Source organism: Urocitellus parryii, chromosome 8 (genome assembly GCF_045843805.1).
Source record: "Urocitellus parryii isolate mUroPar1 chromosome 8, mUroPar1.hap1, whole genome shotgun sequence".
In the NCBI taxonomy this organism is placed as follows: Eukaryota; Metazoa; Chordata; class Mammalia; order Rodentia; family Sciuridae; genus Urocitellus; species Urocitellus parryii.
This window is the reverse complement of record NC_135538.1, coordinates 17,841,777-17,846,785: the sequence shown is the minus strand read 5'-3', so window position 1 is coordinate 17,846,785 and position 5,009 is coordinate 17,841,777. Positions and strand designations below refer to the sequence as shown.

General features: G+C 43.1%; 1 pseudogene; it reads left to right on the top strand.

Moving 5' to 3' along the window:
• The first annotated feature begins 2,965 nt into the window (after positions 1-2,965).
• Positions 2,966-4,401, top strand: LOC113191980 (elongation factor 1-gamma pseudogene; annotated as a pseudogene).
• The last annotated feature ends 608 nt before the right edge of the window (positions 4,402-5,009 follow it).

Sequence of the window (5,009 nt, the reverse complement as noted above, 5' to 3'; positions counted from 1 at the left end):
CTCTCAGAAAACCTGTTTCTTCATTATTCATCTGCTGGGTCCCCAAGGTAAGGGTCAATTAAAAGATGAGGTTACCCGTGGGCAAGCACTTTGTAAAGTGGGAGGGCATTTTCTTTCCTTTTCATTATCATCACTCTCTTGACTCATTTCCTCTGGAGCCTCGGAAGGCAGGCGTCTGTGCCAGCAGGATGCACCCTACCAAGGGAGTTTCCCCTGGCTCACTTCCTGTCTGTGCCCTGGGTAACTTTGTGCACATCCTGTCTGGAAGGACAGACGTGGCTCCATCAGGTGCCAAGCTCGGGGACCCTCAGGCTCAAGTGGTTGCTTTTTTCTCTGCCCATCACTGATGCTGCCATTCTTAGAACGAGGTCATCATCACCGATCATTCTTAGGAGCAGTGTCAGCTGCAGGTTATCTTGGTGTCCCTGCTTTAACGTGCAGATACATTCAGACCCTCGCCTTTCACCCATAGTTTTGATTATCACCTTGAATCAGGGGGATGAGAGAGAAGGAGGGGAAAGAGGCTTAGGAAAGGCTCTGGCAGCAGCCTGTTCTCATCAAGGGTGTCCAGCTTTGCTGGGCTACCACTGACCGTCCCTCAGACTGATGAGTTCTGAAGAAGGTATTTGCTCTGAAGTGTGTCAGTAAAACATGGTAATTATTTTCCTTCAATGGAAAAAGGCAGTAAGTAGCACATGCTCACTCACCAGCATTAGAGCTTTTGCGCCTTGATCACAACAATAGATTGGGGCTGATTTCCTATTCTCAGGCAATCAGTGAAGGGAGGAGAGGGAGCCATTAGCAGGGGGTCCCAGTTGACCTTCAGCTAAATTATAGTTCCATTCCCCCTCCTGCCTTTCCTCTAACAGAAGGGGGAGGGAGAAGAGTAGCTCTCTGCTAAAAAAAATAAAATAAAATAAAAAGGGAAAGGAAAGAGAAGGAAACAGGTGCATGGCCAGAATGTCTAGCAAGGGGATATAATTGAAGGCAACAATAGCATTCTAAATCTGACAGCTGCTTTGGTTGTCCCACCCCTTTGTGTTCGTGAGTAGGAAAATAACTTGTTTGAGATATTCATGTCAGAGATAAAATCAACAAATATTTGTAGGACTATAAATATATTGCATGTGACTTGCAACAGATTAAGTTTTTATTTTTTAATGTTTAAAAATCCCCAAATGTTAAGTGCAAAGATGCAGTCTAGTTAGATATGGCATCCTAACATAGATCCTGGCAGGACCTTTGCCAAATAAAGCCCTGAAACCAAATGGCCATCAGCAGATTTCAAATACATATTTTTGACTCTTGCTGTGTCAAAGATGTGCTCTCCAAAGAGAAGATGTAAATCAGAAATATCGAAAACTCAATTCAATGTCATCCCAAATAAATACCTCTCTGGTTGTGCAAATGAGTACCAGTAAGTACAGTTTCCAACTTCAATAAAAGTACATTACTTTCCAATGACTGGTGTTGAAAATAAAGCAGCTGACAACTAGAGCCATTCGGGGAGATTGGATGTTCCCTTGTTATAACTTTTGGAGCATTTTATGTCACTTGGGGAAACCTTAGAAGTGTTTTTCGGTGGTGCTCCAGAAGATGAATTTCTCTTAATAGCCTACCTCATTGTTATTACACGTGAGTTCAGCATGAGTAGTCGTGGAGGTTCTATAACTGCTAATAGCACTGGGTGCTAATGGTACTAGAGTTGCTCAGGTTAACATAAAAGCAGCTAGGTGAAGGCGTGGGACTAGCTGCAATTAATCTCAAGTAGAATCCAAAAAAGACAGAAGCCATAAACATCAACAATGGCATTCTCCAGTTTATTCAAAGGAAGACAATTTGAGAATATTGTTTTATTAATTACAATATTTTTAACCGCAGTAGGGGGAATCCCCATGTAGTAAAGTGCTTGATGTCAGTCAACTTAGAATAAGTCTACCTTGTGATGCACTTTTCATATGATGATTATCTCAATGAACTTTCTAAATTTATTGCTCATGATTGAACTCAAGCTATAGATAAAAGCAACCAATATTCAATACATTTTCATTAAAGGCACCATTTTTGTCTATATACAATGTTTGTTACATATAAATGTACATACATATGCTTGAGATTTGAAATTTATGTGTATGGTCAAGTTATAAAGCAGAATAACTTTTGCACAGCAAAGGAAATAATCACAAGTTGAATAGACAGCCTACAGAATGAAAGAGAATCTTGGTAAATGAATCACCCAACAAAGGATTAATATCAGAATATGTAAGGTACTCAAACAAATCAACAACACAAAAACCAAAGACTTAGATTTTAAAATAGGCAAATGACCTGAATGAACACATCTCAAAAGCAAATGTACAAATGGCCCACAGATATATGAAAAAATACTCAGTATCACTAAGCATCAGGGAGGTGCAAATCAAAATCATGAGGCGATATCACCTCACCCCGGTTAGAATGGCTATCCTCAAAAAGGCAAAAAATAAATTCTGAAAAAGATGTGAAAGGGACTGTCATGAACTGTTGGGAAGAATGTAAATCAACGTAGCTGTTGTAGAAGACAGTATGGAGGTTCCTAAAAAAAAAAAAAATAGAACTATATAAACCAGCAATCCTACTACTGGGTATATTCAAAGGAAATAAATCAGTATGATGAAAAGATATCTGCACTTAAATGTTTATTGTACCACTATTCACACAGTCAAGATATGGAATCAACCCAGGTATCATTTGACAGATGAATGGATAAAAAAAGTATGGCATATATAGACAATGGAATGTTATTTAGACATTTAAAAAAATAAAGTTCTGTCATATACAGCAACATTACCAGAAACCGTTAAGTAAGTTAAGTCACACACAGAAGAAAATATATAATATGTTCTCACTTATTATGTGTGGAAACTAAAAAGTTGGTCTCAGAATTTAAAAAATAGAGTAGTGGAAGAGGAGAGATAGAGGGAAGATGGTTCTTGGGTGTGGGCATGCAGCTTTAGAGGAGGAAAAACTTGTAATGTTTTATACCGTAGTAGGTTAACTATTGTGCACCAGAATTAATCATATATCTCAAAGTAGGTAGTAGAGGGGATTGCAAAAATAAATGATAAATGTTTGAGGGGATGGATATATCAAATACCCTCATCTGATCATTACACATTGTGTACATGTATTTAAATGTCACCGTATACCCCAGAAATGCATTTAACTAGTCTGTGTGTATTAAAGATATATGTATATATGAACACAAAAAGAAACCCAGAAATTTGTTATTCATCCTAAGAAAAACAACATCCTAGCTTTGAGAGCCCCACCTTGTTCTCTGCAGAATCACCATGGTGGCTGGGACCCTGGACACATATCAGAATATGTGGCTCAAGTCCATGTGCTCTCCACACCACCCACTTCCACTTTGGCTAATCCAATCGCACCCTTGAACTTCTCCACAAATTTCCTGCCGGCAAGTTTCTGGCATTTGAGGTGGTGATGGAGAGCCATGCCAGGCCTAGCAAGAGGGCCAGCAGGGCTCAGGGGCAGCAGCCCGGTGGTGTGGTGGGTGAGGCCATGCTGAGTGCTCCCTGCCTAGAGCTTCAGGCATTGCCACACGCAGGGCACCGAGAATGCAAAGGAGGAGGCACATTCTGGGGCTTCCAGGTGCTCACTTGAGACTCCGAAGACTTTTCTGGTGACCCTGGTGACATCACAGTTGTTTGCACCCCGTTGTGACACTCTAAACGGGTCTTCAAGCCTTCTTTCTGCCAGGCCTTTCCCAATACCAACCATCTGTTCTTCACCTACATCAACTAGCCCCGGTTCAAGGCTGTCTTAGGGGAGATGAAATGTGTGAGAAGATGACGAAGAAATTTGCAGACAGTTGACCTCAAAAGGACTGTCTATGGAAGGGGAAGGCTTCCTGGGAAGAGAAGCAGAAGCCTCAGGCCAGGCAGAAAGAGCAGGATAAGGCAGATGTGTCAGCTCCTGAAGAGGAGATGGTAAAATCTGAGTGGCCACTGGTTCTGAGCCCAAGGCCAGGGTGCCCTTCCCTTACCTGCCCAAAGGCACCTGTGTGTTGGATGAACCTAAGCTCAGGTACTCCGACAAGGGCACTGCCATAGTTTGGGGAGCGCTGTGGTAAGGACGGCTGGCTGCTTCCTGAGAGCTCACCCAGACCTTCCTGAGCGGCAACCTCGTGGCTGAGATGTTTGAGTGACTGGACAGACTGAGGCACAACACCTCTGCCACCAACCTCTAGGGAACAAGCCACAGCAGCTTCATTTCTGGAGTGCAAATCTTCCGAGGCCATCAGCTTGCCTTTCTGCTGAGTCCAGATTGACAGGTGAACATGAGACATATACAAGGCGGAAACTGGACCCTGGCCGCTAGGAGGCTCAGGCGCAGGTTTGAGAGTCCTCTGGTTGGGGCCGGGTGGGGGTTGCTTCCAGCACACGGGCATAGCTTCACCCAGGGCAAGACCTTCAAGTGAGCATCTCCCCATGGCCTAGCTGCCTGCACCCACCTGCCCTCCAGAGAGCTGGAGTCTTTAAAGGAAAGGAAACATTGAAAAAGGAAAGGAAACATAAATAGAACACTACCAGTACTACTGAGGTCACCCGAAAATATCTTCTCTCTCTCTCTCTCTCTCTCTCTCTCTCTCTCTCTCTCTCTCTCTCTCTCTCTCTCCCCAGCACTGGGGATTGAGCCCAGGGCCTTGCACATGAAGTTCTCTACCATGAAGCTCATTTCCAGCCTCCAGCTGTTTACATTTTATTTTGAGGCAGTATCTCACTAAGGTCATCTAGGCTGACCTTGAATGTACAGTCCTGGGTCTCATTCTCCCAAGTATCTGGGATTATAGGCAGGCCCCACCCCACCAGCTCTTCTCCTTTCTTCTCACTCCACTCAGCTAATTGTGATTCTGATTGCTTTTGGTGAGTGTGTGTGTGTGTGTGTACAAGCCCACATGCATGCTTTTAAAGACTCCATCCACTTTATCAATCATTTTATCATTTCCT